Here is a 26643-nt window from a genome sequence, read left to right as displayed (position 1 = left end):
CCTATCAGATTTTTATCAAACAAGGGAAAAGCCAGATTGGACTAGATTAGAACTAGATAAAATATGGGAGAAGATACCCGAACATATATTATATAAATGGGATGAAAAATTGGTACAACGTAGAAATTCTCCAGTATTACATCATCTGCTCAATATTTGGAAGAAGATTCATGTGGAAAGGAATAAAACAAATTACCAACTACCAAAACTAATACTGATGCAAAATCAACTAATCCCTTTTACAATAGATCACCTTTCCTTTCGAGAATGGGAGAAAAAAGGGATCAAAAGAATAGAAAATTCTTTGCAACTTGACAAGTGTGACAAGTCTTACAAAATCTCTTTCCATCCTTTTCCAAATTAGGTCAGTAGAATTGTTTCATCATTTCCTTTACCCAAAGGTGCCCACCCAAATGTGTTTTATGAGCCATGTTCAAAATCTCATCTCTATAGGCTGTAGGATCTATAACCCAATGAACCTCTGCCCATTCTTCATTAGCCAATATCGCATTATATTTTCTCATCAATAAACCTCCTTTGAAATAATATCCAACTGGCCCTTTTTAATTCCTTCACCAGAGAATGGTTTCTATCCATCTCCATTTTGTTTTTCTATCAATTTTCCTCGAAGTTCTGAAAAATCCTTTTTCCAACTGCTGCTCACTGTCACAAACTTTTAAATCATTTTAGACATCACTGCCTTCACTGTCACAACTTACAAATTTAAAATCAGAATCAGAATTCTGACTGAAGAAAATATTTAAAATGACTGGTGATTCACAGCTTGACTCTTTGATCTCTTAATTAGTTTGCTTCTGTACCTGACAGCTTGTTTCTTTCAGCTGCTGAATCTCTCAAGCTTTCTTGAAATCAATTGTCCAATATCTTCTTCACTGACCAAGGTTTTCAACATAACTGCCAACTTCCGTTGTTCAACTTTTAACCTCCAGAAGTTTCATCTCCTTAGCAATAAGCAACAACTCCTCCTTTTTCAGATCTGAAAAGTTTAGTGATTCCAAACACATTTTTAATTTCTATTTGGACAAGTTCACTTGGCCCACACTTAAGTTTTGTTTCCAAAACACACTCATCTGTACTTTGTGCAGAATCTCACTTCATATTGGGGTTTAAAACATTCACATTCTGCAGAAACTGACAAAGTTTCCACTTTCAAATCGACACAGATTGGAGTTGCCAAACATAGACCAAAATCCATCGCTGTACTTGAACCATACACACACAAAATAAGCCTTTTAATGAGTTTACTAATAAATCACAAAAACTCCAAAGATTTCAGATCCCAAAACTCCAAATCGCAAGGACAAGCCCAAAATATGCTATGAACTAACAACCTTTTTAATTATGTTTGGGACTAAAGGACCTTTTGACAAGAATGTGCTAAAAAGCATTTAAATCCATTTATGCCTCTGAGAAGTCTGCTTTCCTCAGAACTAAAATGGCCTGCATTTGTACAGGTGCTTCTGAACTAACACCTATTGTTTTCAATATCTCAAGAACATCATAAATCCTTTTCACCTTCTCCAAGAACAATGTGTGTTTAAAATGCTAATGCTTTGTCCTTGTGCCCCTGAAACATCAAAGCTAACTGATCAAGAATACAGGTACAATATTTTACCTCTGTGATTTACTTTACTAAGACATTTTTATATATGAGAAATATTAAATTAATATTAAAGGTTAACACAACTCCGTGACATATCTGAATAGTCAAGGTATTAAAGGTGAGTGGGAGAATGGATCAGTTCATGATGGAATGGACACAATGGGCCAAATGGCCTACTTCTGCTCCTGTATCTTATTGTCTCATATTTTACAAAGCACAGATGTTTTTTTCAACCCCAATTTGTAAATCACAGTTTTGGCTTTTGAAATGTAAATTGCACACATTTTTGCACAGCAAAGATGTCAGTTTTGACCCAAAAACAGGACATAGTTTGAAAAATACAACTTTTGTCTTTTTTTAAACAAAACACTCTATACTTTCCTTCAAAACACAACCTTCAGTTTTTGTTTATTAGAACCTCCACTTCTCCCAAAACAACCATTGTACACAAATTCTCCAAAACACCACAACCATTCCTTAACTGGGGAACACTTCCCCTAAATATTGGCAACATTTATGCTGGCATTGCTCGGACGCCCTAATCAGAGTGACCCACAGTCGCCAGGAGTGGGTGCTGCCACGCGAGCCATCATTCAAGTAAATGGCTCACGAGACCATCTTGTGACTTGAAGTCAAGCTGGTGTAAATACGATCAATAATTCTCTCTCTGTTTTGTGCAAAGAATCTTGCATATAAGAACTAAAGAGAGTTGGGGTGTGGTTTGGTGAAACTCTGTGTTCTTCATTAATTCTCTGAGTCAACTCAAAGTGGGAGTTTGATTCCTCATCTACGTGTGCAGCCCAGACATTTTGGGCACAGTTACACCAGGTGTACACATTGCCCAAAGCCTTTGGGATCAGCATTGTGGTGCACACAATAATCACGTCAAATAGGATGGAGTGATTAAACACCTTCAATGACCAAAAACCTGAGCATTACTGATACACAACTGGGCCAGGTTCCATGAACAGAAGCAAGAGGGGGCAAGTCCGGGAAATCCAGGGTGGAGCTAAGGGAGAGGTTGGAGGTCAGGTAGATATGGACTGGCCAGTCCATACATCTATATAAAAGCCTTTCACCTCTTCTTTGAGATAAAACCCAACGAGATGATGTGGCGACACAGAGCACATACTGTACTTTATGACATACATAGTTCATAGTGTCCATCACAGGTTCAGCCTGTCGGGTGGTCTTGTGATGCTCTGTGGCTTCCGAGGCACTGGGCCCTCCCAATTTTGTGCCAGCTCCCCTTCTCGCTTCAGTCTGTGTACGGACCTGAATCATTAACTGACCATCTCTCTCCATGGACACTGCCTAACCTGCTGAGTTCCTCCAGCTTCATTCTTTATTCCTCATTCTGGTGGTCCTTCACCTAAAGGCAGAATGGGTTCACGGGGAGAAACAGCCTCCTGCTCCTACTTTATTCTGTGTTGGGGAAAACCTATTCTAAATCCTCGTTCACTCCTTGAGGTGATCGGTCCTTGGCATCTGTTGGCCCTTGTACAGAACAAAGGCCACTCTTCTGCCTCTCACCCTGAAAGGACACAGTTCAACCTTGTGCCATTTGGGGGATTAGTATTGGGGGAGTGTCAGGTATTGAAGGTTGGGGGTAAGGTGTGGGTTTGTTGGGGGATCAGGGATAAGTTAAAGGTTATCTGCCCTCTCATTTCAACTGAATCCACACAGACCTGCATCATTCTGTGTCATATTAAGCCCTGACCACACAAATCCCCCCATTAACTTTCCAATTTGATGAAGGGTGCAGAATATTAGCTGGATCTTGTTCTGATAATTGTGATGAAGACACCATCACACAGATTTTGCCAGGAAGCTAGGAGAGAGAGTGACCAAGGACATTTCAGACAGGAATCAATTTTCAACTCCTCGACTTGAGTCTCATATCCTAATGCCTCCCTCATCTCTAAAACAATAGTGCGAATTGACTACAGATGGAGCCACTTTCAGGTGCATTCTACATCAAGAATCAGTCTGCAGAAGCGGAAACAGCCCTGTGGAAAGTTCTTTCAGGTGGCAGCCTGAAAGGGACAGCTGCAGGAGAGGCGCCTCAGAGTGCACTCCAGTTCCTGTCAGCGCGGGACATCAGGGCAGGTGTGGCTAGCTAAGGATGTTGGGGCAGAGGAGGCTGCCAGGCAGCAGTGATGGGTGGTGTCGGGCGCGGTGATGGGGGCTCTCGGGTGAGGTGAATGGGGCTGTCGGACGCGGGAAGGGTGGGTTGTCGGGCATGAGGAGGGGGGCTGTCAGGCGCGGGGATTTGGGTCCCTGGCTGATTATCATCAGGCGGCTGCATTCAGGTTCCTCGGGGGAATTGCTCAGACACAGAGATTATACCTCCCGAAGGAAGATTGGTAAGTACTCCTCCGAGCCGCATCAGGCTCTTTCACATGGCCTCCATACAGCAGCATTCGGGTTGAATATGTGACTTTACATCGGTGGTATTCTGGCCACCTGAAGGAGGCTCATCAGGCCTGATCCAAAGGCTGCAAGAAGCCTTCAGCACCACTCAGTCCAAGAATGGCAGTTTCTGCTTTGAACTGTTAGCCACCATTGTCAACTTCAAGAATTTAAAATTACTAAGAAACTAGACATTTACATATGTAAATTGGAAACCAGAAATCAGACAGGCAGAGAATGATTACCAATGTGTACTGTGAGCAACCCTTCCAGATTTCTGTTGAAATTTTGTAGACCAGAAGGATGTTCTTAATTTTAACGGGCACATGAGATTAAATTGCCAACAACAAATCCTTTCTATGTCTTGAGGAAGAGGATGTGCAAAATGTAAAGCAGAAGCTGTACCAATAGCTTCCAAGAAATGTTATCCAATTTGTTGGCAGGAAAATGTCTTAAAAGCTCTACCATGTGACTGTGTTCTTTAACTCCCGTTCAAACATTAATAGTGAGGTGAGTCTGTTCACCCACCACTGGTACCCCTCATTCTTGCTGGCATGACTCAATAAAGACTGTGTTTTAGAGTTTGTGGTTTGTTACTGTACCTTTTTGTACCTTGACAGGAACTTGACTTCAACAAGGGTGAGAAAAAAAAACACTCAAACCCCTTACATGGTGAGAGATTGAACCTGGGTCACTGTCACTAAGAACATTCTTCCAAACATGCCAAGATCAAAATTCAATTGATTGTCATGGTATAAAGTGCAATATTACACAAAATTCACTTCATTCAGACATAAAGCAGACAGGGTCACATTAGCAGGAAGTTAGACATAGTGTTCCTTGCAGTCAAGAGGAAAAGAGAATTCCCTGAGTCCCCTACAGCACCCAAACCCAGCCCTTGCCCACAAACACCCAGCCCCCTGCCCCCAAAATCCAGCACAAACCATCAAATGCAGTTGCCTTGTTTAGAAAAGGTAATGGGGAGAATCTTGGGAATTATCCTATAATTATAGGATCTATGAGCATTTGCAGAAGTACAGACTTCTCAAGGACAGTCAGCATGGCTTTGTGATGGGAAGGTCATGCCTCATAAGTCTAAATGAGTTTTATTTGAGGGGGGTAACAAAGGAAATGAATGAGGGTTGTGTGGTAGATGTGGTCTACATGGATTTTAGCAAGAATTTGACGAGACTCATCAGAAAGTAATTTGGCAAAGGATCAGGGTATCTTTGGCTGTGGATAAAAAATTGTCTTGTTGGAAGAAAGCAGAGAGCAGTGGAGTGCCACAAAGATCTGTTCTGGGACCCCTGCACTTGGTGATTTTTATAAATGACCTGGATGGAGAGGCAGAAGATGGGTCAGTAAGTCTGCAGATGATGTGAAGATTGGAGGAGTTGTGGATGAAGCTGAAGGTTGTCGAAGGATACAAGAGGATACAGACAGGATGCAGATTTGGGCAGAAAAGTTGCAGATTGATTTCAATCCAGGTAAGTGTGAGGTGATGCATTTTGGAAGGACAAACCAGAAGGCTGGGTACAAGGTTACCAGTCGGTTACATGAGTGAGGATAAACAGAGGGACTTTGGGGTTCAAATCCAAACATCCCTCAAGGTTGCCGCTCAGGTTGATAGGATAGTTATGAAGGCCAATGGGATGATGAGCTTCATTAAACTTTTCTACGTGGTCGTGCATGAAAGTGAGGCCATTTTGGCAAGAAAGCACAGAAAAATTAACCACGATCACAGGAGTGGCCTCCACATGAGACCTGGAGCAATATCTTCATGGAAACAAGCGACAACTTAACCAAATATCTAATCTCATTTATAAAAATAGCACTGGCCTTCGCGAAAAGATGTATCACGATCAAGTGGATGTCCGATAGCACGCTGGGCTGTGGAAATGAACTGCTGTTACCTACAGAAAAAAAAAATCACATAAACGTGACCCTTTGGTAAAGGTCTGTCAGCTGTACCTGGACCATATAGGGGCCCAGACACTAATATAAATGAACAATAAAAGGGGATAAAAGTAACCATTATATAAACCAAAACCAAGTTTCCCCAACTGGACTCATCTACTTGTAATCTCTGAAAATGTGGATATGAAAACAAACTGCAATAGAGAGAGAAAAAATTCAAAGTGCAAAAGGAAGAGTCTTTAAATGAGTCCCTGAATGTGTGTTGAGTCTCGTAGTGAAGGGGTAGCAGAAGTTCCTGAACCTGGCTATACCTCTTTCCTGATGGGAGCAGTGAGAACAGAGCGGGAGATGTGGATCCTTGATTGCTGCTGCTCTCTGACAGCAGCGTTCCCTGCAAATGTTCTCAATGGTGAAGGGTTTTTACCTGAGATGTCCTGGGTGGTGTCCATACTTTTGCAGAGCTTTTTGCTCAGGGGTATTGGTGTCACAAGACAACAGCTCAAACCTACTACAAACTGAACCTTTCACCCCTCACACCCGTAAACCCACTATTTTTCTTGCATCAATGTGCCTGTCTAAATGTTAACGGTCCCTATTATTCCAGACTCCACCATCCTGCCCGGCCATGCGCTCCAGGCAACCGCAGACTTCTGCACGTTCTCTTTCTACAAGTCCTTCAGCAGCCTTGTGTTTCCTCAGCACTGCCTGCTCCTCCACCAAGCTCTGCCACAAATCCATTCACTCTATGAGCTTTCTGCATCACTCCAGAGAAAAGCCCAAGGTTTCTCTGTCTGGATATTGCATTTACTTCATTCTGATGGGCTGAATTCCTGCAGCTTCCCAATCAAACATCTGCAATCGCCTTTAAATTGTGGCCCTCTGCACAGATTTGTGTCACCTGCTTTTAAACAGGTTAAATCCTATGGGCATTCTGACAGTGTCCTTCCACTCTCTCTCTCTCTCTCTCTCTCTCTCTCTCTACCGGTGGAACTAAATCCTTCTGCTCAAATTGTTGCTTGGTCTGGGCTTCCGTCCTTTTGCCTGGATTCTCATCCTCTGCTATTTCAGTCTGAACCTTGCCGTCAGCCCGAGGAATAAAACCGTGGGGATATGGATCGGAATTTTTTCTGGCTGGAGCATCTCAAACACTGCTCTCATCCTCGTGTGTGCACAGCTAGAGACAAGAACAAATCTTGTCCTTAGTCACTGTGAAATCCATCTCCAGGATGTTGGCACTTTATTCCTGTATGTTTTTTTTTAACCTTGCTTAGTGCTAGGTGTTTGAATTAAGATTTTTCCATTAGTTTTTCCTTTTGAATTGAACATTACAATATATGTTAACGCACTTTCCAAATTGTTTTACAATGTAAACAAAATTTTAAAGAAAAATCTGAAGACTTCACCATCTGAGATGCAGGAACTAATGTGTGGCTTCGGCGGGTCCGCGCCCAGGGGTATTTGGATTATTTTAAACAGGACCGTCTTCCAATGTCTGCAGTGAAACTGGGAGAAAGAGGGTTGGGCTGTCGGTGTCATAGTTAATGACGTCTCATTACAGAACTGAAAGCTTTCAGTCTGTGGTGAACTGATATTCTCATCCCACTGACCAGCACCCCTTCCTGCTCATTCCCATCCATGGGTCCGGGACTCCCTCACCCTCACGGGTCCACCTCACACTCGCAGTTCCCCGATCGCCTCAACCACATGGATCCCCTCAACCACTCGGGTTCCCACCCCCACCTTCAGCCTCGCGGGTCAACCATCAGCCTTCTGGGTCCCCGTCCCCCCTCAGCCTTCTGGGTCCCCGTCCCCCCTCAGCCTTCTGGGTCCCCGTCCCCCCTCAGCCTTCTGGGTCCCCGTCCCCCCTCAGCCTTCTGGGTCCCCGTCCCCCCTCAGCCTTCTGGGTCCCCGTCCCCCCTCAGCCTTCTGGGTCCCCGTCCCCCCTCAGCCTTCTGGGTCCCCGTCCCCCCTCAGCCTTCTGGGTCCCCGTCCCCCCTCAGCCTTCTGGGTCCCCGTCCCCCCTCAGCCTTCTGGGTCCCCGTCCCCCCTCAGCCTTCTGGGTCCCCGTCCCCCCTCAGCCTTCTGGGTCCCCGTCCCCCCTCAGCCTTCTGGGTCCTCGTCCCCTCCCCCAGCAGCCTCACCATTCCCCTCCCCCCCTCACCGTTGCCGTTCCCCGACCCCCCCCTCAGCCTCGCGGGCCCCGACCCCCCCCCCCTCAGCCTCGCGGGCCCCGACCCCCCCCCTCAGCCTCGCGGGCCCCGACCCCCCCCCTCAGCCTCGCGGGCCCCGACCCCCCCCCCCTCAGCCTCGCGGGCCCCGACCCCCCCCCCCTCAGCCTCGCGGGCCCCGACCCCCCCCCTCAGCCTCGCGGGCCCCGACCCCCCCTCAGCCTCGCGGGCCCCGACCCCCCCTCAGCCTCGCGGGCCCCGACCCCCCCTCAGCCTCGCGGGCCCCGCCCCCCCTTTACCTCGCGGGTCCCCGACTACCACACACCCTAACGCCACCCCGACCCAAACTCCCTCACGGTTCCCCGGCCCCACCTCACAACCATCTCCCCGCCCGTTCCCCTCCGAGCTCCGGCCGCCCCGGACCCAAAGGGCGACCCGTGGAAACTCCCTCCTCCCTGGTCTCGCTCCCAAAATGCCCCGATTCCCGCCCGTGAAGCACCGACACGAACCTCTCCCGCTCGCGACCAACTGCTCCGAAGGCGGGAAAGATCAACAACATGGCGGCCTCCAGGGGTCGCTCTCGCGAGAGCTTGAGCCACCCCTCCACGGGATCTCTTCGCCACCCCAGTCCCACTGGGGAAGGGTCCGAGAGCTGCCTCGGGCCTCCAGTCCATCTCCCCTTCAGGCTGCACATTTCCACACCAGGACCTGCCCCACATTCCCCCCAAGATTCCAGTCCATCCCACCTCCACCACCTTGGCCCAAAGCTCATTCCACGCTCCCACCCCCCCTCTGAGGGAAGAAAATCCCCCTTCAATCTCAATCCATGTCCTCCTCTTTGAATCTCTCCCACTCTCCTTGGAAACAGCCTGTCCCCATGGACACGATCCGTCCCCCCTCACAATTTTCAAACCTTCCTCAATCTTCTACGGTCCAGGGAATAAAGTCCCAGCCTGTCCAACCTTCCCCTGGAACTCAAACCCCGAAAGCCAGACCACCTTCTTGTCCCTCTCATCGACGCGCTGTCTCATTCCTATCCTTCCTCTCCTCCGGCCACCCAAACGGCACACAATGTTCCCAAGTTGGCCTCACCCATGCCTCGTCCAACTTCCTAGTGGCCTCCCACCTCCTGCACTCAATCCTCTCATTTCTGAAGGTCAAAATACCAGAAGCATTCTTCACCCCCCCCCCCCCCCCCCAACCCCCATCTCTACATGGGACTCCACTTTCGGGCAGGTCTGTACCACAGTTCCTCAATCCCTTTGACAACACTCCTCAATGGTCTGCCATTTAACATTCAAACTCTTACGTTTTAAGAATCAATTGCAGAGATCCATGGATGTGGGAAGTCAGGAGGGTTAGGGACTGGGTGCAGGTCGATGAGACTGGCAAAATGATATTTCACCATGGACGAGAAGGGCCGAAGGGTCTCTTTTCTTTGCTGTGGTGTTTCTTGGTAGAGTTCACACCATTCTCAGGAAGGAGGATGAGCAGACAGATGTCATGGTCCACGGGTAGGAAAGGTGATGAGATCCTGCCAGGTGAGATGAGGGAGTTAAGTGCGAAGGTGAAGGGCACAACCAAGGGGTCTCTCTCTGTCTGTCTGTGTGTGTGTGTGTCACTACGACTGTGTGTGACTCTCTATGTCTGTGTGTCTCTCTGTGTCTATCTGTCTGTGTCTCCCTGTCTGTGTCTCCCTGTCTGTGTCTCCCTGTCTGTGTCTCCCTGTCTGTGTCTCCCTGTCTGTGTGTCTCTCTCTCTGCCTGTGTCTCTGTGTCTCTCTCTCTTTGTGTCACTCTCTGTGTGTCTCTCTGTCTGTGTGTGTCTGTCTGTGTGTCTCTATCTGTGTGTGTGTCTCGGTGTGTGTGTCTGTGTGTGTGTGTGTGTGTGTCTCTGTGTGTGTCTCTGTGTGTGTCTCTCTCTGTCTCTCTCGCTGTCAGTGTGTCTCTCTCTGTCTCTGTCTGTGTGTGTTTCTGTATGTGTGTGTGTGTCTGTGTATCTGTCTCTCTGTGTCTGTGTCTGTGTTTGTCTGTCTGGGTATGTGTGTGTCTCTCTCTCGGTGTCTCTCTCTGTCTGTTTGTGTGTGTCGCTGTCTGTGTGTGTCTCTCTCTCTGTCTCTCCCTCTGTGTCTCAATGAGTGTCTCTGTGTCTGTATGTGTGTGTGTCTCTCTCTCTGTCTGTGTATCTGTGTGTGTCTCTGTATCTGCGTGTCTCTGTGTCTGTCTCTGTCTCTATGTGTGTCTCTCTGTGTCTGTCTGTCTGTGTGTCTGTCTGTGTGTGTGTCTGTCTCTCTGTCATGTGTGTATCTCTCTCTGTCTCTATGTGTGTCTCTCTGTCTCTGTCTGTGTGTGTCTCGCTCTCCGTCTGTGTGTGTCTATCTGTCTGTGTGTGTCTGTGTGTGCCTCTATCTGTGTCTCTCTCTCGCTGTCAGTGTCTCCCTCTCTGTCTGTGTGTGTTTCTGTGTGTGTCTCTCTGTGTGTCTCTGTGTGCGTGTGTGTCTGTGTGTGTGTGTATCTGTCTCTCTGTGTCTGTGTGTGTGTCTGTCTGGGTGTGTGTGTGTCTCTCTCTCGCTGTCTCTAATATTTGCTTATTCATTACCCACCATTATCCATCCCTACTGGTGGTGCGGGCTTTGTTCCCCAAGGCGTCCGTATTGGCTGTCCATAGACCATCTCTTCCCCAATGCATTCCTCGGTGTCACCTACATTAAAATCAAGATGGCATCAGCACCTTTTTGGGCACTTTTACCCGTGTTTCCTCAGTTGTTCTGGCCAGTTTTGTGTTTCGTTCACACATTCCTGCTGCCTGGGGTTAACGGCACTCGTGGAAGATCACCAGTTCCTGAAACAATTCATCATTTATCTTATTTGTAACATTTTTACATTTAATTTAACATATGCATTAAAAAACTTAAATTTCTTCTTTGAAAATAAGATAAAATTAATACATAGTGATTTAAAAAGTAACCCCTCCCACAGCTGCCCAATAGAAAAAAATAAAGAGAGAAAACATCTAGATAGTATTTATAAAAATTGACCAAAACTCTCAAATAAAATCTTGCTTTTCTTGGTTTTAGGAGTCAGAAAGTTCGTGTTGGGTGATTAAAACTTAATTCCTACAATTAGTAAATACACATCCCAAATCTTCAAAAGATCAGGAGCACTCAACATGGATTTGTGGGAGGAAGGTCATGTTTGACCAATCTGATTGAATTTTTTGAAGAGGTGACTAGGAATGTGGATGAGGGTAGCGCAGTGGATGTTGTCCATATAGACTTCAGTAAGGCCTTCGATAAGGTACCACATGGAAGGTTAGTTAGGAAAGTGCAGTCTTTGGGTATAAATTTTGAGATAGTCAAATGGATCGAACATTGGCTGAAAGGGAGAGGCCAGAGAGTGGTAGTGGATAATTGTCTGTCAGGTTGGAGGCCGGTGACCAGTGGTGTGCCTCAAGGATCTGTATTGGGCCCATTGTTGTTCGTTATATACATTAATGATCTAGATGATGGGGTGGTGAATTGGATTAGTAAATATGCAGACAATACTAAGATAGGTGGAATTGTGGATAATAAAGAAGGTTTTCAAGGATTGCAGAGGGATTTGGACTGCTTAGAAAAGTGGGTTGAAAAATGGCAGATGGAATTTAATGCTGATAAGTGTGTGGCAGATGACATTTAATGCTGATAAGTGTGAGGTGCTTCATTTTGGTAAGAAGAATCAGAATAGGACATACGTGGTAAATGGGAGAGCATTGAGGAATACAGAAGAGCAGAAAGATTTAGGAGTAACGGTACATCGTTCCCTGAAGGTAGAAACTCACGTGAATAGGGTGGTGAAGAAGGCTTTTAGTATGCTGGCCTTTATCAATCATTGCATGGAATATAGGAGTTGGGAGGTGATGTTGAGATTGTATCAGACGTTGGTGCGGCCTAATTTGGAGTTCTGTGTGCAGTTCTGGTCGCCTAATTATAGGAAGGATATAAACAGAGTGGAGAGAGTGCAGAGAAGGTTTACCAGAATGTTACCTGGGTTAAAGCATCTAGAGTATAGGGAGAGATTGGACAGATTAGGTCTTTATTCTTTGGAGCGTAGAAGGTTGAGAGGGGATTTGATAGAAGTATTTAAGATTATGAAAGGGATAGACAGAGTGGATGTGGATAGACTATTTCCGTTAAGAGGAGGAAAGATTTAAACAAGAGGACATGAGTTAAGAATTAAGGGGCAGAGGTTTAGAGGTAACATGAGAGGGAACTTCTTTACTCAGAGAGTGGTAGCCGTGTGGAATGAGCTTCCAGGAGAAATAGTGGCGGCGGAGTCAATTGTATTATTTAAGAAAAGGTTGGACAGGTATATGGATGAGAAGAAGATGGAGGGTTATGGGCATTGTGCAGGGAGGTGGGACTAGAGAGGGGTGTTTGGTTCAGTGCAGACTAGAAGGGTCTAATGGCCTGTTTCGGTGCTGTAATTGTTATGTTATGTTATGTTATGAAATTCAAATCTGTTCCGTGAATTCGATGTAATTATTTCAAGTGGGATACAACGGCCTATTTCAGTGTGGCCATCGACCCATTCCCAAATACACATCGGACTTCCAAGTTACTGCCACATATTTTACCCCTATAACAATTACAGCACAGAAACAGGTCATTTGGCCCTTCTTGTCCGCACTGAACTAAATACTCTCCTCTCGTACCACCCATCTGCATTCCCCTCCCCTCCAATTTTCCCTGAAATGACAAAATGGACCCAGCCGCCACTATTTCTCCCGGAAGCTCACTCCACTCAGCCACCATTCTGAGTAAAGAAGTTCCCCCTCATGTTAATTACAAACTTTTGCCTCTTATCTCAATACCTCCTGTTTCAATCTCTGCTTCCTGCAATGAAAAAAGTCTATCCACATCAATTCGTTCTATCCTCCTAGTAATTTTAAAGACCTCGATCAAATCCCCTCTCAACCATCTACAATCCAAAGAATAAAGACTTCATTTGCTCAATCTTTCTTTGTAATCTAGTTGCTGATATCCAGGTAACATTGACGTAAATCTTCTCTGCACCCTCTCTACTTTGTTGATAGCTTTCCTCTCATTTGGTGACCAGAACTGCACACAGTACTCTCAACAGGGCCTCACCAATACCTTGTCTAGTCTCAACCTCACTGCCCGACTCCTGTATTCTATGCGATGGTTGATCAAGGCCAGCTATTTGAACAGATTCTTTTCGAGGTACTCTCTGATTACCCTCCAATAATTAACCTATCACGGTCAGGCTCACCTGCTTAGCTTTTGAAGCCGTTTTTAAACAAAGGAACATTAGATTACATCCATTCCTCTGGCACCTCACCCGTGGATAAACAGGTTTTAAATATTCCTGTCAGAGCCCTTGCAATGTCTACTCTTCTTTCCCTCAAGGCCAAGGGAATATCATGTCAGACCTCCATCCACCAACAGACAAAAATCAGCCATCACAAGGTGAAGGCAGGACAGTAGTCCCACCTCTCCAGCACGAGTCACCCCAAGATCAAGTCAGCACTGACTGCAAGAAGTTTCTACATCCTCTTGGTGACTGTGTGGATTTCCTCCCACACTCCACAGCTCAAGGGGGCCGTAAGTTCATTGGCGATTTGGGAAGCTCAAGACCATCGGGTGGAAGTGCACATTCTGGTCCTGGGGGCATCAATTCAATTCAACAGCACAGATGAACCTTTGGGCACGACCTGATCTTTTTCTGGTTTCAAACTCATTATTTTTGAAAATTGTATGTGCACCTCTAATGCAACACGACTGCTGCAAAACAGGCTTCATGAGGCATATCCATGACAAGAACTCGGGAGAATCTGATTTGGTTACTAGACTTTTGAACAGAACAGTGTCTGGACATTTTATCCTTAAACTGAAACTTTATAGACATACAGAACAAAAAGAGGGCAAAACAAGCTTGTGTCTCACCAATACCACAATTCACGGACACTTTTTAAGTTCTCAAGGGTGGCAGAAAACACAAAGAACAGACAAACTCCTTCCACACTGTCACTTTGAGAGCTTTGGATTCACCATGCTATAAATATTGCCAAGCCATCACTCTCTCTCCAAATCAATGACCAAAAGTACTGGCTGAGTGATGGATTTGAGACATTTTACCCGCTATGTAGCAATCAGGCACAAGGAAAATTGCTGCTTCCATTGTAAAGTATTTAGGGATCTCAGACCACAAAGAACCTTCACCCCGAAAAACAAGCAATTCTCCACAATAAAACTAGGTTTCCTTCCTGTCTGCAAGCATCTGCTCTCTTGAGTCTGAATGGCACAACTGGGGAAACCGTTTCAAACCCATGACCTGAAACAGCATATTCTCTTCCCCTAATTGGCACTGTCTTGCAATTGGCCACCACTGCCCGAGCAAGAATGAACTGGGAGATCTCACACTTGCTCCTTCACAGGTGAGACCTCCCTGTTCATTGGAGCTCCATATTATCCATCTTGCTCTATTTTGTTAACCTTAATCAAGTCTCCTCTCATTCTCCACACTCCCATGAAAAATAAAAATCATGTATCCTGTAGTTCGCGAGTCCGGACACCACGTGGTGGTATTATACCTAGATCTCTCTCTCTCTCTCTCTCTCTCTCTCCCTAGCTTCATGCATGCAGTACTCGGTGTGAACAGGCGGTGGCAGCACTTTACAGCCCTTGCAATCTGCAGCTTGGACAGGAGATGGTTGGTTTGCACCTCATGGGCTCTTGCACCAAGATTGAAGATTTGGAGATTTCCCATTGATTGGCAGAGAACATACACGACATCACATCCAACCCTGAGATTCCCTTTTTCCTGAGGACACGGCCGAATTACCACGAATGTGTCGTGCAAAAATAAACGGTTCAGTGGAAACCTGGAAAGATAAAAGAATTGAAAACAAAGAAAATCAATAAAGTGCTGCAAGAGTCCTGAAATGAGTTCCTGATTGAGTTTGTTGTTGAGGAGTCTGAAGGAGGAGGGGGAGCAGCTGTTGCTGAACCTGCGGGTGTGAGTCTTGAGGCTCCTTGTGCTCCAATTGTTGCTTTGCTCTGGGCTTCTGTCCTTTTGCCTGGATTCTCATCCTCTGCTATTTCAGTCTGAACCTTGCCATCAGCCCCAGGAATAAAAACGTGGAGATATGGATCGGAATTCTTTCTGGCTGGTTACACGTTGTAACACGCAGCCTGGAGCACCTCAAACACTGCTCTCATCCTCGTGTGTTCACGGCTAGAGACGAGAACAAATCTGGTTCTTAGCCACTGATAAATCCATCTCCAGCATGTTCGCACTTTATTCCTGTGTGTTTGCTTTGAACCTTGCTTAGTGCTAGGGCTTTGAATTAAGATTTTTTCATTTTTTTTCCTTTTGAATTGAACATTATGATATATGTTAATGCACTTTTCAAATTGTTTTACAATGTAAACAATATTTTAAAGGAAAATCTGTAGATTTCACCATCTGAGGTGGAGGAACTAAACTGTGGTTTCGGTGGGTCCACGCCCAGGGGTATTCGGATTATTTTAAACAGGACCGTCTTCCAATGTCTGCAGCGGAACTTGCAGAAAGAGGATTGGGCTGTCGGTGTCATTGTTAATGACGTCTCATTCCAGCACAGAAACCTTCCAGTCTGTGGTGAACTGATTTTCTCAACCCACTGACCAGCACCCATTTCATATCCCTTCATACCCCTCCCATCCATGCCCATATCCAAATGCTTTCTGCAGTTAAGCCATTTCTGAATCCACACATCCATAGATCCCAAGCCTTATGACTGAGTCTGTGGAGCCTATCAAATGCCTCACCAAAATGAAGACAAACCTCATCCTCTGCCAGAACTTCATCCATTCCTTTTAGTAACACTTGATGGTTGAGGTCAGAGGTCCCCAAACGGGTCAGACTGTCGACCGCCCTCATAGCATCCCTGAACCCTCATCGACCCCCATGCCTGGAATCCTGGCACTGGATGGGGTGGGGGGAACATCACTGCCGCATCTACTTGAGGAACAGAGAGTCCTGTGGAAAAGTGGAAGCTTTCTATTATTGGCCCCGACCACCTGTCCCACTTGCAGGTCCCCATCCCCAGCCCCCTCACATCGATCACAAACTTCCCGCTCATTCCCATCCAAGGGTCCCCGAACCCCTCACCCTCACTGGTCCTCCACACCATCGCAGTTCCCAAACCCCCTCACCATTCTGGGTCCTCAACCCCCTGAGCTTCATAGGACTGCCTCAGGCTCTCAGGTCCCCCTCACCCTTCTGGACCCCCTCCCTCCTCCCCACTCAGCCTCACGTGTCTCCGCTCCCCCTCACTCTTCTGGGTTCCCGACAACCCCCTCAGCCTCAAGGATCGCCGACCCCCCCTCTCAGCCTCACAGGTCCCCAACCCCCCCTCACCCTTCTGGTTCCCCCTCACCCTTCTGGTTCCCCCTCACCCTTCTGGTTCCCCCTCACCCTTCTGGTTCCCCCTCACCCTTCTGATTCCCCCTCACCCTTCTGGTTCCCCCTCACCCTTCTGGTTCCCCCTCACCCTTCTGGTTCCCCCTCACCCTTCTGGTTCCCCCTCACCCTTCTGGTTCCCCCTCACCCTTCTGGTTCCCCCTCACCCTTCTGGTTCCCCCTCACCCTTCTGGTTCCCCCTCACCCTTCTGGTTCCCCCTCCCTCCTCATCCTCACCGGTCCATGAGGCCCCCTCACCTTTCTGGGTCCCTGTCCCCCCTCAGCCTCGCGGGCCCTGACCCCCCTCAGCCTCGCGGGTCCCCCCCCTCAGCCTCATGGTTCCCCCCCCTCAGCGTCGCGGGACCCGACCCCCCTCAGCCTCGCGGGTCCCCCCCCTCAGCCTCATGGGTCCCCCCCCTCAGCGTCGCGGGACCCGACCCCCCTCAGCCTCACGGGCCCCGACCCCCCTCAGCCTCGTGGGTCCCCCTCCCCCCCACAGGCCCCGACCCAAACTCCCTCACGTTTCCCCGGCCCCACCTCACAACCATCTCCCCGCCCGTTCCCCTCCGAGCTCCGGCCGCCCCGGACCCAAAGGGCGACACGTGGAAATTCCGTCCTCCCTGGTCTCGCTCCCAAAAGCCCCGATTCGCGCCCGTGAAGCACCGACACGAACCTCTCCCGCTCGCGACCAACTCCTCCAAAGGCGGGAAAGATCAACAACATGGCGGCCCCCAGGGGTCGCTCTTGCGAGAGCTTGGGCCACCCATCCTCGGGATCGCTTCTCCGCCACCCCTAGCCCCTGGATGGAGCCCCAGGGCTCGAGGTCCAGCCCTTTGGAGCCCCCTCTGTCCTGAGAACCTCGTCCCACTGGGGAAGGGTCCGAGAGTTGCCTCGGGCCTCCAGTCCATCTCCCCTTCAGGCTGCACATTTCCACACCAGGACCTGCCCCACATTCTCCCCAAGATTCCAGTCCATCCCACCTCCACCACATTGGCCCAAAGCTCATTCCACGCCCCCACCCCCCACTGAGGGAAAAAAAAAATCCCCCTTCAATCTCAATCCATGTCCTCCTCTTTGAATCTCTCCCACTCTCCTTGGAAACAGCCTGTCCCCATGAACACGATCCGTACCCCTCTCACAATTTTGAAATCTTCCTCAATCTTCTACGGTCCAGGTGTCAGAAATAAAACTTCTCACACATGAGTCTCTTTAAAACTGATGACACGACAAGCTTTATTTACAAGTCTGCAGAGTTGGACTCAACTGGTTTCTCACCAGTTAAGCCCCGATACATACAGTGCATTGATTTTTATACCTTTATTATTTGCCCTTCCCCTTCTTATTAATACTGTTTTAATTGGTTAGTATTACAAAAACATTCTAAGTATAACTGCATTATTAATTATCACGTTCGTTACGTACGCTGTGAACTCTACATTCACTGAATTCTGTTTCTCACACTTCTTATCAATCCTTTGTCTCCTGCATGTCTCTCACTATGACCATGAAAAGATAGGTTTAAAAAAACATATTCAGCAGCTCCTTCTGTCCTTGACTGCTAGTAAACTCTCTGTCCGTTCTGGCTTCCCTGTTTATGATTAATCATCACATTTTAACTTAAGTCTTTTTAACCTAAATTCTCTATATCACAATCCACCCCTTTCTCTCTTTAAAATGTGTTGAATATATGTATAGATATGAATGGGGATTCTAAGCTAGGGAAGAGAAATGTTTTATGATACATTAATCTCACGCTGAAATAAAAGTCTTACAGGGTCTCCCATCCCCCCTGGTTGCATAGCTTGTTCGACCATGAAAATCACCAGGCTGCGTAGACAGGGAATAATACAGGGCAAAATAAGTAGGAGGAATAAAATACCTCCGATGACCCACAAGAAGGTACGCCACCAGGTTCCTCCAAACCATTTGTCCATCCAATTAAATTGTGGGAAAGGATGCCAGGTTTGAACCGGTACATGGGACAATGTACGAATATTATCAGCGATTTTACGAACGGCTTTTCCATTATCATCAATCTGTAAGCAGCAGTTAGTCAAATTACACCTCCTTCCGTGGCTAGGAGATAGTCTAGGGCTAGACGGTTCTGATATATAGCAGAGCGCATTTGACCTTGCTGGGATGCAAGTAATTGCAGGGCTATAGCTGTTTGATTTGTAACAATTTCAAGCACTGCTTGTAAGCGAATTATGCGATTTAACATATATATAGGAGTACGATAACCCCAAGATCCATCTTGAGCCCATGTAGCGGGACCATAATATTGAATTATGCGCTCTGGAGGCCAATCATCTCTCCATTCTCCCAAATGTACCGTGGTAGAGCGGGGTTCACGATGTAATGTATCAAAGACCTTCACGCCTAATTTATGACCGTGATCGTGGGGTAGAAGGAAAAATTCTGGGCGGATTATTCCTAGGAAACAAGTTCCACTCCACTGTGAGGGAAGACGAGTATAAGCTTTATTACCACATACCCAGAATAATCCATTTGGGGATACTCCATACCCCCTTTCCCAAACTCTTTTAAGAACAGGATTTGATTGGTATGGTCCTGTGATGGTGGAAGTGGTACAATTCCAAAACTGAATACTGCTATTAGACAGGGGTAGGCAATTAGTTTTAAAAACAGTAGATAAGAACCAAGTCTGAGGTTTAGGAAACCAAGTGAAAACACCAGGCGAAATGCGAATCCATACAGCCTTGCAGGGACTTTCTCCTACTGGGTATTTGCCGGCTCGTGAGAGACAATAAAAACCAGAGGGGACATTAGAGAGAGACCAGGTTTCTCTTGATCTCGTTCGGTTAGTTGTCCAAATGCGGGAAATCATGGTCAATGAATTGAGAGGTTCTCCCCACCAAGGCCATTGTTCTGACATCCGTGGACCCCCGCAGACCCAACAATTAGTTACATTAAAAGTTCCTGCAATTTTAGTTGCCAGATCTACAAAAAGGTTATCTCCCTCAATTGCATTACCGAAACTTACATGGTTATGTGGATGGACTCGAACTAAGTCCGGCTGTCTTAAAGGGACAGGCAATTTCGAGTGTGGAGTGTAACTTCTCATTGGAAAAGTACGTTGGTGTATGCAAAACCAGAGTCCATCAGGGCATGGTGGGCTTGAGTCACCTTTCCAACCGTTAAGAGGGAAAGGAGTGGTATTAGGAATCTGTATATAATGACCCATATTATTTCCTTCTTTTTCCACACAAGGGGTATATGGATGTTGGGTGGTATTTTCTGCCCAGCATTTCTCAGGAACTGAGGTATGGGAAATTAAATTACCTTCCTTTCTTCCCCAAATGTGGTCCTGAAACAGGACCACTGTATCTCTGCATTTCTTACATTTCACACCTGATAAAGACATAGGCAAACTAAGAAAAATCAAAGAACATAACAATAACATTGTGAATTAAGTCTTTTTGCGAAATCGTAAGGTAAGAGGTTTTTCTCCAGGAATACAAGTCCAATCTGAGTTCGTATTAGGGTCCTGTGGCGCCTCTACAGGTCCCTTAAATCTGGATGCGTGTGTCCACCCCTTCTCTCTTGTTCGTGCTGCAGCTTCTGTAGTTAAGAGAACTTGGTATGGACCTTCCCACTGGGGCTGGAGTTTTTCAGTCTTCCAGGTCTTGATAAGAATCCAGTCTCCTGGTTCCACTTTGTGTAAAGAAAAGTCTAGAGGCGGTGTTTGTGCCAATAGTCCTCTCTTTCGTAAATCTGTAAGAGAGCGTGACAGTGCCTGTAAATAGTTCCTAACAAATATATCCCCTTCCCCCAAGGTGGGACACCCCTCAACTGTACTCCAGAAGGGAAGCCCAAACATCATTTCATAAGGGGACAGCCCTACATCTTTTCGTGGGGCAGTACGAATTCTTAATAAGGCTAGGGGCAGACACTTTATCCAAGGCATTTTAGTTTCCACCATTAACTTTGTCAATTGGATTTTTAGTGTTCCATTCATACGCTCGACCTTCCCTGAGCTTTGTGGATGCCAAGGGGTATGTAATTTCCAAGAGACCTGTAATGCATCACAAATCAATTGCTGGATTTTTGAAGAAAAATGTGGACCCCTGTCTGAGTCTATAGAATCCATTATACCATATCTGGGGATTATCTGCTCTAGGAGGAGGCGAGCTACTGTAGAGGCTGTAGTATTTATTGTTGGGAAGGCTTCTACCCATCGGGTAAAGTGATCTATTATCACCAACAGATATTTCCATCTTTGAACTTGAGGTAACTCTGTGAAGTCGATCTGGATACGTTGAAAAGGGCGTATGGCTAATGGTTGACCTCCCATGGTCCCTGTCCTCATTACCTTCTTATTAATTTTTGTGCATAGGTAACAATTTTGCACCTCTTGTTGGGCCAAGGTGTAGATTCCCTTACACACATATTCTCGAAGCACTGTGTCACATAAGGCTTGGGTGCCCCAGTGGCTCTGTTGATGCAGGTGTTTTAAAATATTGCGAGTTATTTCTTTATTTAGAACAATTCTTCCATCTGGTGTTTTCCATGTTCCATCAGGTAACTGGCTTGCGCCCAGCTGATCCATGTTCTTTTCTTCCTTAGCAGTGAAAATGGGAGCTGTCTTTATGCCTTGCCTTATTGGGATTAAAGTCAGCAAACGGACTTCTTGTTGCATGGCTGCTCTTTTGGCTTCTTCATCAGCCAGTCTGTTTCCAATTGCTGTCGGGTTATCTCCCCTTTGATGGCTTGGTATGTAGACCACTGCTATTTCTTGGGGTAATGTTAAGGCTTCTAGAGTCAGAGTAATCATCTGTTCGTGTGCCAATTCCTTTCCTCTTGATGTAATTAGACCACGCTCCTTCCAGATCTTACCAAAGGTATGCACTACCCCGTATGCGTATTTGGAATCTGTGTAAATTGTTCCAATTTTCTTTGCCAGTATTCTGAGGGCTCTCTGCAAGGCATATAGTTCACAGGATTGTGCTGACCAGCTTCCGGGTAGTCTCGTGGATTCTACTACTTTCCAAGTATTTCCTTCTATTATAGCATACCCATTTCTTCTCATTCCGTCAACACATCTGGCGGAGCCGTCAATGTAGAATTCATATCCTTCTCCCAGCGGAGTATCGCAAAGGTCTTCTCGGGTCTTGGTCTGAAGATCTGTCAACTCGACACAGTCATGCTCCACCTCTTTCTCTGTTTCACTGCCGTATAAAAATTGAGCTGGGTTGCAGCTATTAATTTTTGCAAACTGTAAATCTTCTCCAACCATTAAAATGGTTTCATACTTTAATATGCGAGAATCAGTCAGCCATCGATGGGCAGTTTGTGTTAATAAAACACTTACAGAATGGGAGGTGTACACAGTCATCTTTCCTCCAAAAGTAAGTTTACGTGCTTCCTCTACCAACAGAGCAGCAGCCGCTACTCCCTGGATACACGTCGGCCATCCGCGAGACACTGGGTCCATCATTTTGGAAAGGAAAGCTACTGGGTGTCGCTGACCGCCTTTTTCCTGTGTTAAAACTCCCACAGCTGTTCCTTGGTTATGAGTGACAAATAGCTGGAAGGGCTGTTTTAAAGAGGGCAGAGTGAGCACTGGGGCTCGTGTTAGGCGATGTTTCAAGTCCTCGAACCATCCCTCCTCCTCCTGGGTCCATTTCAATGGATAGTCATTTTCATTTGTCAGTTTATCATACATAAACTTCACCAAAGCTGAGTAGTCCTCTATCCATAACCTACAGTATCCTAAGAGTCCCAGGAATTGTCTTATTTCCTTCTTATTACGGGGTAAAGGCATTCTAGTGATTCCCGCAATTCGTTCAGGGGTAATCCGTTTCTGTCCTTTACTTATCTGGTGTCCCAGATATATCACAGTTTTCTCAACAAACTGTAACTTGTTTCTGGACACTCGTAGACCCTTTTTCCCCAGATAATTCAAGAGTCTAATGGTCTCTCTCCTCATTTCTTGTTCCTTGGGTCCTGATAATAGTAAATCATCCACATACTGCATTAGTTGGGAATCATCAGATTGTGGATAGTCCATCAGGATTTGTTCTAGCATTTGTCCAAACAGGTTTGGAGATTCAGTGAACCCTTGGGGCAATACAGTCCACCGAAACTGTCTCCGTCTACCTGTCCATGGATTTTCCCATTCAAACGCAAACATATCTCTACTTTCCTCTTCTAACGGACAAGTCCAGAAGGCATCCTTCAAGTCGATAACACTAAACCACTCATGGTCTGGGGGAATCCGACTCATAATAGTATAGGGATTAGGCACCACTGGGTGGCGGGTCTGAACAATAGCATTCAAACTTCTTAGATCCTGAACTAGGCGATAGGATCCATCTGACTTTTTTACTGGGAGTATAGGGGTGTTATAAGGTGACATGCATTCTTCTAATAGTCCGTCTCGTATTAAAGTCTCAATTACCGGCTGTAGCCCTTTTCTCCCTTCCAAAGAAATAGGATACTGACGTTTCCTTACCGGCTGATGACCTGGTATTAATGTGACATGTAAAGGTGGGATGTCCAGACCTCCTCGATTTCCCTCCTTATACCAGACTCTCTCGTCAATCTGCCGTTCATCCTCTTCCTTTAAAGCGCAGAGGTGGACTCGCACTTCTCCGTCCACAGGGAGAGCACCCAAACCTAGGAGAGCCTGTAAGTCCCTTCCTAGGAGGTTAAATCCAGCCGAAGGTAATAACAAGAGGTCTTGTACCCCTTCTCTTTCTTCCAGTTTCACTGTTACTTGGGGAATTATTGATACCATTCTGGGAGCCCCTTCTATCCCAGAAATTGTCAAATTACTTTTTATAGGCTCAGTTCCGATTGGCACAGTTATTACACTACTTCGTTCCGCTCCTGTGTCCACCATAAACACCACCTCTTCTCCCTTGGGACCAATTTTTAGTTTTACCAGGGGTTCCCTCTTATATTTGGTCCCTAACATTTGGAACCCCTGACACCCCTAATCTTCTTCCATAAGTTCGAGGGCACGCAATTCCCTCTTGTATCGGGGGCATTCCCTCTTAAAGTGTCCTTCCTCATTGCAGTAATAGCACTTAACGAACCTCCGGGGTCTTCCCTCTCTTGGATATTTTGGATTGTTTAGAGGAAGGTTTTGTTTTCTTTCCCCTCTGGATTCAGCATTCATCTGTCGGATAGTCTGTACCATAACCTTTGTCGCCTTCTTTTGATCTTCTTCTTCTCTCTGCACATATACTTTTTGTGCCTTTTTTAACAGTTCACTTAGGGGTTTTTCACTCCAGTCCTCCTCCTTTTCTAGTTTCTTTCTAATGTCTTGCCATGATTTGGAAACAAATTCAATTCGAATAAGCTGTTCACCCATTGGTGTACTAGGGTCCACACCAGCATACTGTTGGACATTCTTTCTCACCCTCTCCAAAAAATCAGTAGGGGACTCGTCTTTCCCCTGGTGGTTCCCAAATGCCTTGGTAAAATTGTGACCCTTTGGCACAGCCTCCCGTATCCCTTTAATTGTCCACTCTCTATATTGTCTCATACTTGCCAATCCCTCAGGTGTTCGTTTGTCCCACCTGGGTTCATTTAAGGGATATTTTTGTTCATGGGGTCTAGGGTCCCCAGGTTGTTCATATTCCCACATGAGGAGGGCAGCCCGTCGAATCATCTGCCTCTCCTGGGGTGAAAATAATGTTCCCATTATTGCCTGCATCTCTTCCCACGTATATGTGTTTGGTCCCAAGAATTGGTCAAGCTGTTCAGCCAGTCCTATAGGATCTTCCAATAACTTTTTCATTTCTTTCTTAAATCCCCGCACCTCTGTACTAGTTAGGGGAACATTCACATATCCCGTTCCCCCTCCCGGTCCTCCCATAGGAACTTCTCTCAGGGGATTTAGGTTTATTGAAAACTTTGATGGTCCTGGACCAGTCTGGGATCTTGTCCAGGGTCGGTTTACCGGTGGAAGTTTAGGGTCCGACTCCCTTAATTCATCCTTTTTATCCCGGCCCCCTTCGGGGCAATCAGATTCATCACCTTTCCCCTCCGGTAATAAGCTTTCCTCGGGCGCAGTAGGCACCGGGGGAATATAAGGAGGGGGAAGGTTGTCCAGAGGTTCCCATTTCTTTTCTCCTGCCACTCTCAATTTAAAACATTCTGTTAAGGATCCTGGCCAGGGAACCCAACAAAATGCATATGCTGACTCTTCTTGATTCACCTTTGGTCTCGAATTTACATATATGTTTAATGCTTGTCTAACCCAATCCTCATCAGATCCAAATTTCGGCCACCAGACCGAGGAACCTTTAATAGGTTGTTTTGACCAAAGGAGACAATATTGGACCATCTTTTTCTTGTTTTTGTCCCGATATCTATTACTATCCCAATTTTCAAACATTCTCCCCAAAGGGCTGTCAAGGGGTACTCCCAGGAATTGTCCTGAATTTTCAGACGAGCCCTTAGATTTTGATCCTCCCATTTTCCCACCTAGATCTGTTTATCGTTGCTGAGGACCCTCTCGCTCTGGACCCTACTCCCTTCCTCTCAGACGCCTCGTCGGAGGTGCTGTCCCTCCTTCGGTTACCGCTGAGGTTTTCCTGGGGTTGACCCCTCTCTTCTCGGCACTTCGTCGGAGGTGCTGTCCCTCCTTCGGTTACCGCCGAGGTTTCCCTAGGGTCTATCCTAGAGTCCCGCGACAGGGTCCTCACACAACGACAAAAGATCTATACTTAATCTATTCCGTTAGGTTTTTATCCAAACAGGTGTATCCCGTTACACCTGTTACCCAATCCCCACACCACAATCGTAAGTCGTCACTTACCGGTGTCTTCCCGGGGATTGAACCGTCACCCTTCTCCTCTCCGTCTTGTCGTGTCACCCTGTCCGGATACCACTCGCTCAAGCCGCCCGAAGCGACGAGCAAGGGACTAGGAGCCGCTGAACTCAGCGGGGTGCACCGCCTCCGATGTCCCTCTTCTCGCCTCCCCTCACGGCCGGAGTGTAGATCCCGGACGAGCCCCCATTTGTCAGAAATAAAACTTCTCACACATGAGTCTCTTTAAAACTGATGACACGACAAGCTTTATTTACAAGTCTGCAGAGTTGGACTCAACTGGTTTCTCACCAGTTAAGCCCCGATACATACAGTGCATTGATTTTTATACCTTTATTATTTGCCCTTCCCCTTCTTATTAATACTGTTTTAATTGGTTAGTATTACAAAAACATTCTAAGTATAACTGCATTATTAATTATCACGTTCGTTACGTACGCTGTGAACTCTACATTCACTGAATTCTGTTTCTCACACTTCTTATCAATCCTTTGTCTCCTGCATGTCTCTCACTATGACCATGAAAAGATAGGTTTAAAAAAACATATTCAGCAGCTCCTTCTGTCCTTGACTGCTAGTAAACTCTCTGTCCGTTCTGGCTTCCCTGTTTATGATTAATCATCACATTTTAACTTAAGTCTTTTTAACCTAAATTCTCTATATCACACAGGGAATAAAGTCCCAGCCTGTCCAACCTTCCCCTGGAACTCAAACCCCGAAAGCCAGACCACCTTCTTGTCCCTCTCCTCGACGCGCTGTCTCATTCCTATCCTTCCTCTCCTCCGGCCACCCAAACGGTACACAATGTTCCCAAGATGGCCTCACCCATGCCTTGTCCAACTTCCTCGTGGCTTCCCACCTCCTGCACTCAATCCTCTCATTTCTGAAGGCCAAATACCAGAAGCTTTCTTCACCCCACCCCCCCATCTCTACATGCGACTCCACTTTCGGGCAGTTCTGTACCACAGTTCCTCAATCCCTTTGTTTGACAACACTCCTCAATGGTCTGCCATTTAACATTCAAACTCTTACGTTTTAAGAATCAATTACAGAGATGCATGGATGTGGGAAGTCAGGAGGGTTAGCGACTGGGTGCAGGTCGATGAGACTGGCAGAATGATATTTCACCATGGACGAGACGAGCCGAAGGGTCTCTTTTCTTTGCTGTGGGGTTTCTAGGGTAGAGTTCACACCATTCTCAGGAAGGAGGATGAGCAGACAGATGTCATGGTCCACGGGTAGGAAAGGTGATGAGACCCTGCCAGGAGAGATGAG

General features: G+C 46.6%; 1 long non-coding RNA gene across 1 annotated transcript in view; it reads right to left on the bottom strand.

The window, feature by feature from the left end:
* Nucleotides 1-9555: 9555 nt before the first annotated feature.
* The window catches only part of LOC138750083 (uncharacterized), a 59018-nt gene continuing 41930 nt past the window's right edge, over nucleotides 9556-26643 (bottom strand). The window contains exons 2-3 of the long non-coding RNA XR_011349061.1: nucleotides 10724-10822; nucleotides 9556-9655 (exon numbers count right to left, since the gene is read on the bottom strand). This is a non-coding gene — a long non-coding RNA (uncharacterized lncRNA). The remainder of the gene's footprint in view (nucleotides 9656-10723; nucleotides 10823-26643) is intronic.

The sequence above is a fragment of the Narcine bancroftii genome (assembly GCF_036971445.1).
Source record: "Narcine bancroftii isolate sNarBan1 chromosome 1 unlocalized genomic scaffold, sNarBan1.hap1 SUPER_1_unloc_1, whole genome shotgun sequence".
NCBI lineage: Eukaryota > Metazoa > Chordata > Chondrichthyes > Torpediniformes > Narcinidae > Narcine > Narcine bancroftii.
This window is presented reverse-complemented; position numbering and strand designations above follow the sequence as displayed.